Here is an 11,622-nt window from a genome sequence, read left to right on the forward strand (position 1 = left end):
AGGTAAAAGGGGATTGAGAATTGTGGTATATGTGCCCAACTATTTCATTCAAAAATCTACATAGCTGGGTGCAGTGGCTCGTGTCTGTAATCCCAGCACTTTGAGAAGCTGAGGCTGGCAGATCACTAGAGGTCAGGAGTTCGAGACCAGCCTGGCCAACATGGTGAAACCTCATCTCTACTAAAAATACAAAAATTAGCCAGGTGCGGGGGCAGGCACCTGTAATCCCAGCTACCAGGGAGACTGAGGCACTAGAATCACTTGAACCTGGGAGACAGAGGTTGCACTTGAACTCCGGGAGACAGAGGAGCTGAGATCATGCCACTGCACTCCAGCCTGGGTGACAGAGCAAGACTCCGTCTCAAAAAAAAAAAAAAGAAAAGAAAAAATCTGCATACAGTGAATTGGCACCTCAGTTCAAAATTTCCCTTCTATCTTATCTTTGTGCCTAAGTGAAACTTCAGTTTTAACATCCTATTACACAAGACCGTTGTGCAAATAACAAGATTGAATAGTATTAATTACCATTCCATGCGTTAAGTTGTGCTGGGCAAGTAACATTCATTATTATATTTAATTATCATAGCAACTCTTAGAAACAAGTTACTTTTGTTATGATCCTCATTTTACAGATGAAGAAACTGAGGGTCAGAGAGGTAAGTGACTTGCCCAAAGGTACACACTAGGAACCAGAAAAACAGGGACTTCAACCCAAGTCACGCTGGTGCCAACACCCCTACTGGCAAGCCACATGAACCTCCCTGCCTTGAGCTTCTTCAGTAACAAGGTCAGGAAACTAAAGTTCCCTGACATCACCTGTCTGCCTGTTGGTCAGCAGTGGTAGTGACAACACCAGTATTTGTATCCAGGTCCCTGTCACCAAAGCTGGTGACTATACAACCTCCATGTTTGTCAGGCATCCAGTAGGCAGTAGGTACATGATAACATTAGCTCCTCCTTCCATCTGCAGGGAACAACCCAGTTAATCAACCTAATGGCTTTCCTTTCAAGAGTACCAATCTCTTTGGCATATCCAGCAGATATATCCAAGGTTTCTTAAGGTTTACACCTCTCCGCACACCATTCCCATGACCATCCCTTAAGAAGTCCCCTCTGTTTCCCTCCCAACTTCCCTTTGAAAGATCTATTCCTCTCCTCCCTCCTCCCAGAAACCGTCCAACACCTCTGTCCTCCTTGGTCAATTGTTCTAGACGTATTATTTACGGCAAACTCATTTGTCCCTAACACAAATGTAAGATGTAATTCCCCAAGAATTCAAATGTAATTTAAAGTTATTTTCCAATATCTAAATTGCCTTTTATTTATTTAGGGCAATATTTCAGCAGGAGCCTCCCAGCCAAAGTGCCAGCGTTTGTTTACAGTGTCAGGCCCAGCAATGGTGGGAAACCACACACCCCAGACACAGACATTACCGATTAAAAAAGTAATTACAACATTGAACACAGCCTTAAATAAAAGCAAAAATGCAGGAGACAAGAGGGGAAGCAAAAACATAAATCGGAAACAATGCCGTTTTCCCCAGATGTTTTGTAATATTTGCAGCCTGCATAGTACTGGCGCCCTGCCCTGGCTGTGCCAGACACAAGCAAAGCATCCAGTGAGGAGGGGTGGGGTGGCTCTGCTCTGAAAAGAGGTGGAAAGAAGTGCCTAATCATCAGAGAACATCTGTCTGCCTGTTTGCCTGTCTGTCTTTTGTTTAACATCTTGCTCTGCTGAGCACCCACTTATACTGATCCTCAGGGGATTAATTGTATACTGTATTATGGCAAATGACCAAAACCCCACACAATCAAACTGACTTAACTAGGAAATGGGTATGTTCTGGTTCATGACAGACCATCTGTAGTTCTAGTTTCAGGCACAGTTGGATCCAGGGGCTCAACATCATGTAGGATCTCTCAGTCTCTATCACTTGGCTCTTCTTTCCACAAAGTTGACTTCATTTTCAATCAGGCGTTCTCTACCTGGTGGCTAACATAGAATCCTAGAAGCTTTAAGCTTACATCCCATCAGCTTAGTGTTCCCCCAAAGAAAAGAAGTGCTTCTTTTCCCACCATTCTAGCAAAAATATCAAGTCAGCCTTTCATTGGCCCAACTTGGGTCATGTGCTGATCCGTGAACCAATGATTGTAGCCAGGGAGCTTCAGTCCTTTCATTGGCCAGGCCTGGGTCAGATTCCCACCCCTTGAGAACAAAGGTAGGACCAGTCCCACCCAAACTGAGACTGAGAGCGAGGAAGATATAATTCATGAAAAGAAAATTGAGGTTCCCATGAGAGCTGAAGGAGCAATAAGACACTGGGTGAGTAAACAAGACTAATTTCCACCACAGATTTGAACACTTTCTGTCCGTTTCTAACACCTCTACTCTTTCTACAGTATCTCCAGACCACATTTTTAGACTTGTGAGTACAGTACAGTGACCTCTGCTCCATTGTTGGGAGGATAATAGGACTGTCCTATAGAATGTCAAACTTGCAGATTCTTCCCTTGATTTTATTAAAAGATTCTGTAAACTATAACATAGCACAACTGGGAACAGATGACATTTTGTAGCCACCAAGGGTAGCCTGCTTCAAGTGGCCCAGGACTTCCTGCAAGATGAATATAACAAGAGCTTTCGGGTTTGAATGAGTCAAATACTTGCTGTCTAATTGTCTAATAATTAAGTCACAGGAGAGACAGGAAGTATAGTCACTGTAAGCATTTTTGGGTAGTCACACTTTGGACCTGACCCCAAACCAGTGTTCCTGGTTCCTGCTTATACCAAGGAGTGACTGTGTATGTGAACTGATAGAATTGATTGTAGAGATGTAACTCTGGGGCCAAATGCGTGTAGCTCTTGGCCACACTTAGCACTGAAGGAGTCGGATCATTCTCTCTCAATAGATATCCAGAAACTGGGTCTCACATAATCACAGAGCAAAGCATTCACAAGACTGTGCAAAACTTTCTTCAACAGCAACCCCTCTGGCAACAAGAGGCAACTGCAGCAGTGAACTAATCAGACCCCTGTCCTTAGCCACTTGTAGTTTAACCATGGGCAGACATTCACCTTGGAACTAAGAACACCTGTATGGTTCACAGATCATTTAAGGGGGCACAGAGAACTCCACAAGAAAAGTGATAAACATTCTACTAATAAGGCAGGTGGTTGCTGAAGCAATTCATAGAGAAAATGAAAGCAGTCTGCTTCATTCAGACCCCAAGTTTGTGGAGATGTTCTTGCTGCCGACACAAGGAATAAATGAGAGACTGGATCTAGGTTCCTAAGAACCATTCCTGGTATATAGGAATATAGTAATATTTGGCCTCTTATAATTCCAATCAACAGCACTTTTTCCCTTTTAAATTTTTTTTTTTAATTTTTTGAGACAGGGTCTTGCTCTGTCACCCAGGCTGGAGTACAGTGGTATGATCTCAGCTCACTGCAACCTCCACCTCCTTGGTTCAAGGGGCTTTTCTGCCTCAGTCTCCTGAGTAGCTAGGACTACAGGTACGCACCACCTCACTCAGCTAATTTTTTTTGTATTACTAGAGATGGGGTTTCACTGCGTAGGCTAGGCTAGTCTCGAACTCCTGACCTCAAGTGATCCACTCGCCTTGGCTTCCCAAAGTGCTGATATTACAGGCATAAGCCACCACATCCAGCCATTTTTTCAGTTTTTATTGTTGTTGTCACTTGCCAGAGACCATGATTGTCTCTTACTCAAACACCACTGTATTTAATGTAATCCCATCTGAAATTCTGTGAGGTAGATAGCATTATCATTCATCCTCACATTTTCAATTTTTTTAATGGAGGTTCAGAAAGGGAAAATGATACACCCAAAGTCACACCACGGTAAAACCAGGACTAGAACTCAGATTTCCCACTCCCCGACTATGCTTCCATTAACTAAGGGCTTAGTGCTCTCAAACACAATGGGCAAAGGGAGACAGAAAACTTGTGTTTCTTGAACATCTGTGATGGCAGGCACCACGCTGGGCACGTTTACATATATCAGTTCATTTACTCTTCTCCACAGTCCCATGAGGACTCTGTGGTATTATTTTCCCCATTTTAGTCAAATGGAGGCACAAAGAGAGAGGCAGGACCTTTCCCTGAATCACTGTACAGCTGGAGTCTCTGAAGGGATTCAGCCTAAAGAGGACATTTTTCCCGGAAGGAAGTTCCCTGCCCAGCGGGACTGGTGGAGTCTCATCCTCACTCCTACTCTCCAGAGACATCACTGAACCGCACCATGCTTCCCAGGAAATAAATTCTGGGCACACTCCAGGGTCCCTGAAAAAGACTCCCTCACCTCCAAGTTTACCAGCTGGCTCCATCCAAGAGTGAAACTGGCCCAATTTTCCCATAGAATTTGGGGTGTAAACATATACAACTTTGGTATAAAAGGAAAAATTGAAGTTATTTGTTAAATATACTCAGTTCCTAATTGGTATCCATTTCTGTACTAAACATCACAAAAATAAAGTCCAGACTCTCAAGCATGTAAATGAACAATTTTACAATTGTTCATTTGATTATAAGTCTGTGATATGGTTTGGCTGTGTCCCAACCCAAATTGCATCTTGAATTGTAGCTTCCATAATCCCATGTGTAGTGGGAGGGACCCAGTGGGAGGAAATTGAATGATGGGGGCTGGTTTTCCCATGCTGTTCTCATGGTAGTGAATAAGTCTCACAAGATCTGATGGTTTTATAAAGGGCAGCTAGTTCCCCTGCACACGCCCTCGTGCCTGCTGCCATGTAAGGTGTGCCTTTGCTCCTCCTTCCCCTTCCACCATGATTGTGAGGCTTCCCCAGCCATGTGGAAATGTGAGTTCATTAAACCACTTTTTCTTTATAAATTACCCAGTCTCAGGTATTTCTTCATAGCAGTATGAAAAGGGACTAATTCAGGCTGCTGCAAGGAACAGGAAAGGTCCAGAGACAAGGCAGAGCTAGAGCATGCTAGAAGACAGATCTTGTCTTGAAGAGTCTAAAACTGTCATTAAAGTCTCCCTGAAAGCTTGCAGATTTACACTTAGGGATTTATAAGTGCTCAGCAATAACTTATTAAAATTTTAGTGTGTTCACACATACTAGCACATTCTGGATCATCTCCCTGACAGCCAGAATGGAATCCATGCAATGATTTGATTTGTGATCATTTTGGGGTCTAGTAATAATGTGTGTTTTTTCTCATTAAACTTTGTTTTAATGAGTCTCAAAATTCTGTGACATATTTTTGGTCAAGTTGCTTCCATTGAAAAGTACTGATTTTAAAAACTAATAATTTAAAACTGCCACACGAAAAAACAAAACAAAACAAAAAACCGAAGTGGTCCACAAAACATTCTCCTTTCCTTCTGAAGGTTTTATGATGCATTGTTATCATTAACCAGTCTTTTACTATTAAACTTAAATGGGCAATTGAAACAAACAGTTCTGAGACTGTTCTTCCGCCAATTAAGACCAGGATAGCAGGTATTAGGGATAATATTCATTTAGCCATCTGAGCTTTCTGGGCAGACTTGGTGACCTTGCCATCTCCAGCAGCCTTCTTATCCACTGATTTGATGACACCCACGGCAACTGTCTGTCTCATATCACGAATAGCAATGCGACCCAGAGGTGAATAGTCTGAGAAGCTCTCAATACACATGAGCTTCCTGGGAACCATATCAACGATGGCAGCATCACCAGAATTTAGGGCCATCTTCCAGATTTTTACCAGAATGGCGATCAATCTTTTCCTTCAGCTTAGCAAACTTGCAGGCAACGTGAGCCATGTGGCAATCCAGTACAGGGGCATAGTCCGCACCGATTTGGCCTGGATGGTTCAGGATAATCACCTAAGCAGGGAAGCCAGCTGCTTCCATTTGTGGGTTTTTTTTGCTGTCACCAGCATCATTGCTATGACAAACCTCCTTGACAGACATGTTCTTGACATTGAAGCCCACATTGTGCCCAGGAAGAGCTTCACTCAAAGCTTCATGGTGCATTTCAACACAATTTACTTCAGTTGTAACACTGACAGGAGCAAAGGTGACCACCATGCTGGGTTTGAGAACACCAGTGTCCATTCGGCCAACAGGAACAGTACCAATACCACCAATTTTGTAGACATCCTGGAGAGGCAGGCACAAGGGCTTGTCAATTAGAAAAGTTGGTGGTAGGATGCAGTCAAGAACCTCAAGCAGTGTGGTTCCACTGGCATTGCCATCCTTACGGGTTGCTTTCCATCCCTTGTACCAAGGCATATTAGCACTTGACTCCAGCACGTTGTCACCATTCCAACCAGAAATTGGCACAAATGCTACTGTGTCAGAGTTGTAGCCAATTTTTTTTTTTTTTTTTTTTGAGATGGAGTTTCACTCTTGTGGCCCAGGCTAGAGTGCAATGGTGCGATCTTGGCTCACGGCAACCTCCAACTCCTGGGTTCAAGCAAATCTCCTGCCTCAGCTTCCTGAGTAGCTGGGATTACAGGTGTATGCCACCATGCCCAGCTAATTTTTGTATTATTAGTAGAGACTGGGTTTCACCATGTTGGTCAGACGGGTCTTGAACTCCTGACCTCAGGTGATCCACCCGCTTCAGCCTCCCAAAGTACTGGGATTACAGGCATGAGCCACTGTGTCCTGCCAAATTTTCTTAATGTAAGTGCTGACTTCCTTAACAATTTCCTTGTATCTCTTCTGGCCATAGGGTGGCTCGGTGGAATTCACTTTGTGAACACCAACAATTAGTTGTTTCACACCTAGTGTGTAAGCCAGCAGGCATGCTCACAGGTCTGCCCATACTTGGAAATACCAGCTTCAAATTCACCAACACCAGCAGCAACAATCAGGACAGCACAGTCTGCCTGAGATGTCCCTGTAATCATGCTTTTGATGAAGTTTCTGTGTCCAGGGGCATCAATGATAGTCACGTAGCACTGTCTGGTCTCAAAATTCCACAGGGAGATATCAATGGTGATACCACGTTCATGCTCAGCTTTCAGTCTATTTAAGTCCTAGGCATACTTGAAGGAGCCCTTTCCCATCTCAGCAGCCTCCTTCTCAAATTTTTCAGTGGTTCTTTTGTCAATGCCACCACATTTGTAGATCAGATGGCCAGTGGAGTTGGACTTGCCTGAATCTACATGTCCAATGATGACAATGTTGATATGAGTATTTTCCTTTCCCATTTTGGCTTTAGGAGTAGTTTTCATAACACCTGTATTCTGGTGGCAAAACCATTGCCAAAAAAAAAAAAAAAAAAGAAGAAGTAATAATATTTTAATTGTCCCGGGACAAGGGGGAAAAGGCCGGTGTAGACTTTATACATAAATGATGTGTTTGTGCCAGATAAAGACTGTGAGATATGATGAGGTTTCTCTTCAAATAATCTAATAAATCTTTTATTCTTTAATTCATAGTACCCCCCACCCCCTGCTTTTCCTTTTTCTCTTTTTTCCTTTTTGCCTTTGTTGAATGCCCAGACACACCACAATACCAGGCATTATCAGTACCAACTCACATTCCTTTCCTTATTTAAAAAAAAAAAACTAACTTTCTAGCTCATTACAACATCCCTTCCCCTTCCTCTCCACCTTCTTTTATGTGCCTACCTTATCTAAAAAAATTCAAGTGTTTAGCCAATCGAAATTAGTTTAAATTGTATGACTTGACTCTGGCCAATGGGGAAAGGGTACAGGGGCAGGACCTGCAACAAAAATAAAGACTCTTGTGCCCCTTTGTTCAGGTGTGCTCTCATGGCAACTGGCCAAAGAGGCACCCCTATGCACAGAAGTAAAATTACTTTGTTAAAAATCCTTTGTTCGAGTGTTCAATTTCCTTAAAATTTTAAGTGTTATTCCTAGCAAGACCAACTGAATGGCTTGAAATGCCAGTTATGTTCTAGAACCAAACTGAGGTTCACTCACCCAGAGCAGTAAATCCAGATACCTACCCAGAGGTGTTTGCAGTGATAGAAAGAAAGGCATTTATTGCAGGGTGTCCAACAAGGAGAATCAGGGCAGGTCATGCTTCAGACCCAGTGGTTACAAGCCAAGTACCTGCAAGGTAAAGGTTTTTTTCGTTGGTAGTGATGGTGGTTTTCTTTAGACAGGGTCTTGCTCTGTCCTCTGTTGCCAAGCCTAGAATGCAGTGGCATGATCATAGCTCACTGTAGCCTCAATCTCCTGGGCTCAAGTGATCCTCTAGCCTCAGCCTCCCGAGTAGCTGGAACTAAAGGTGCCTGCTACCACACCCAGCTAATTTTTTATTTTTAGTAGCAATGAGGTCTGATATGTTGCCCAGGCTGATCTTGAACCCCTGGGCTCAAACAGTCCTCCCACCTTGTCCTCCCAAAGTTCTGGGATTAAAGGCATGAGCCACAATCCCTGGGGCAGGTAAGGGTTTTTAAAGGCAAGGGTAAACTTCAGGAAAGCAGAAACTACAGGCAAAATCGTAAATCAATGCATGAAGGTGACACATTGGTTTAAGATTAAAAGGGTGAGATATCTTGAAGTGTCTTGAAGTGAAGGCTTACAGGTCATAGGTAGTGTATTATTCCATTCTCACACTGCTATAAAGATACTACCTGAGACTGGGTAATTTATAAACAAAAGAGGTTTAATTGACTCACAGTTCTGCATGGCTGGGGAGGCCTCAGGAAACTTACAATCATGGTGGAAGGTAAAGGTGAAGCAGGTACCTTCTTCACAAGGTGGCAGGAGAGAGAGCAAGCAAAGGGGAATGCCATACTTTAAAACGACCAGATCTCATGAGAACTCACTCACTGTCAAGAGAACAGCATGGGGAAAACTGCCCCCATAATCCAATCATCTCCCAACAGGTCCCTCCCTCAACACATGAGGATTACAACTCAAGATGAGATTTGGACGCAAAAGCAAACCATATCAGGTAGATTCAAAGATCTTCTGATTTGCAATTGGTTAAGGAAAAGAAGATTTGTTTAAAATTTTGAGGTCAGTATAATAATGTTAACTGGCTAGGGAGAGTGACTTTCTCCAAGCACCCACAGGAAGAAACTTAGAACAAAGGCGACAGTTAAAGTTTAGTCTTCCCTTCCCCCTTATCTGTGGTCTACGTGTCAGTGGCCCCAGCCGTTTGGTGGAGGGTCATCTGTGGGGATCTGAGCATCTGAAAGACAATTCGGGAAGCTATGTTAAGATGTTACCTTTAGTTTCTATAAGGAAAATGGACATCTCTGGGAGTTTAACTTCCTTAGCTATTGTTTTAGGCTATTACCTTCTTATTTAACAAGTTACTTATTTAGTTCTCTGGGCTAGCTAGGTGCCTGGAATTTCCCTTGAAGGATCTCAGGATTTTCCTTTATTTCCATATTTGGGGCCTGCAGGAGCCTAAAAAAGGGGATCCCTGCTCTATCTCAGTTAAAGATTCTCAGAGACAAAAATGGTGGGAGAATTGAGTTTCCATGCCACCTAAAGTAATAAAGGAAGCAAAGCTCAAAATAACCTGGGCTAGAAGAGCAATTCATTTTGAGTAAGTGGCAGTTAATTTCAGCAAAACAACATCATCTATCATATTAAATAAATAATGATAATTTGAATTTTATCACTTTTAGTGTTTAGTTTCTAATTTGTTTAGTCTTGTTTATAAACTTCTTTTGTCATTGATACTAAAACATAATTTTCCTCTCATTTTGACTCTGAAATTGCGACGCATCTTAAAATCTACAGCCTCTTATAATTTCAAATGACAGCACTTTTTCCCTTTTTAATGCTACATAAAATAATAATGCATCTTACAATTGATGGTGTTTCAGATTCAATGAAGCACAGTATGTGCAAAATGAGTTAATACCTAGTTTTGTTTGGAAATAAGTAAGTAACATTAAAAATTCAAATTTTGAAGTCAACATGGGGTCTATAGAATGTTTTCCCTTAAAACACTTTACATACTACTGCAGTTGGAGTATCGTTGATGACAATGAGGCAATGAGATGAAGTTTTCATCACAGGAGTAGGGTGATCAGATTACCATATGAGCAAGATACTCTAGCACCACATTGGCAAGAAAAAGACAAGTTTTGCAGTAAAGCAAGTGAAGACCTGAACTTAGGAAATATAAGGAAAGATGAGGACATAACTTGAAGATCTATGCAGGAGGCAGACTCAACAGGATTTAGTGATTGACTAGATGTGTGAAAGCAAGCATATGTGGAGAGGAGAAAGAAGGAGAAGGAGGATCCAGGGATGATGCTGGGTTTCTGGATGGAAGGGAGTGGCATCTCCAAGGTACAGAAAGGTAGTGAAGGTTGAGATGATATGATTATAACCATAATCACAGTGATAGTGATACTGGTATTGAAGGCTGTGATGGGTGATGATAATAGTGTTGGTGATGATGGGTGGTCATGGTGCTGATGATAGTGATGGTGTTAGTGGTTATAGAGGTGATGATAATGGTGGCGGTGATGTGTGATGATGGTGGTAATAAAAATGTTGGTGATGTTGGGTGGTGATGGTAATGATGACGGAGGTGACAAGAGTGGTAAAGAAAATAGTGGTGATAGTGGTGGTGATGGTAGTGGGTAGTGATGATAGTAATGATAATGGAGGTGATGAGGGTGGTAATAAAAATGATGGTGATAGTGGTGGTGATGGTAGTGAGTGGTGATGATAGTGATGGTAATAAAAATGGTGGTGGGTGGTAATGGTGATGATGTTAGTGGTGGAGATGATGGAAATGGTGATGGTGGAGGTGATAGTGGTAGTAGTAATGATGTGGTGGTAATAAAACTGGCTTGCATTTTGATAAACGTACTGGTGATGGTGGTGGTGGTGGTGGTGGTGGTGGTGGTGATGGTGGTGGTGGTGGTGGTGGTGATGGTGATGGTGGTGGTGGTGATGGTGATGGTGGTGGTGGTGGTGGTGGTGATGGTGGTGGTGGTGTTGGTGGTGGTGGTGGTGGTGATGGTGGTGATGGTGTTGTTGTTGTTGGTGGTGATGGTGATGGTGGTGGTGGTGGTGGTGCTGGTGTTGTTGTTGTTGGTGGTGATGGTGGTGGTGGTGGTGGTGGTGGTGATGGTGGTGATGGTGTTGTTGGTGGTGGTGATGGTGGTGGTGGTGGTGATGGTGGTGGTGGTGGTGATGGCGATGGTGGTGGTGGTGGTGGTGGTGGTGATGGCGATGGTGGTGGTGGTGGTGGTGGTGGTGATGGTGGTGATGGTGTTGTTGGTGATGGTGGTGGTGGTGGTGGTGGTGTTGGTGGTGGTGGTGGTGGTGGTGGCGATGGTGGTGGTGGTGGTGGTGGTGGTGATGGTGGTGATGGTGTTGTTGGTGATGGTGGTGGTGGTGGTGGTGGTGTTGGTGGTGGTGGTGCTGGTAGTGATAAGGGTGATAATGATTGGTGGTAGTGGGAGTGGTCATGATGATTAATATAGCAGAATAATCATCATGGTGTTTTAACCAGGAGGCCTAGAAGTAAAAGTAGTCATACTGGGGATTGGTCGCTTCACCTGCCCCACCTTGACACCAAGCACCTAGTGGAGAAATCCAACCTTCTTGAGGCCTCATCCAAGAAATGACTATCATGGCTTTTTCTTCCTATCACGACTGTAGGTATCACTCTCACTCCCTCCTCAC

The 11,622-nt window shown here is 43.2% G+C and overlaps 1 pseudogene; it reads right to left on the reverse strand.

The window, feature by feature from the left end:
• Nucleotides 1–5,495: 5,495 nt before the first annotated feature.
• On the reverse strand, nucleotides 5,496–7,194 carry LOC129015078 (putative elongation factor 1-alpha-like 3; annotated as a pseudogene).
• Between the last annotated feature and the right edge of the window lie 4,428 nt (nucleotides 7,195–11,622).

The sequence above is a fragment of the Pongo pygmaeus genome, chromosome 18 (genome assembly GCF_028885625.2).
Source record: "Pongo pygmaeus isolate AG05252 chromosome 18, NHGRI_mPonPyg2-v2.0_pri, whole genome shotgun sequence".
Classification (NCBI taxonomy): domain Eukaryota; kingdom Metazoa; phylum Chordata; class Mammalia; order Primates; family Hominidae; genus Pongo; species Pongo pygmaeus.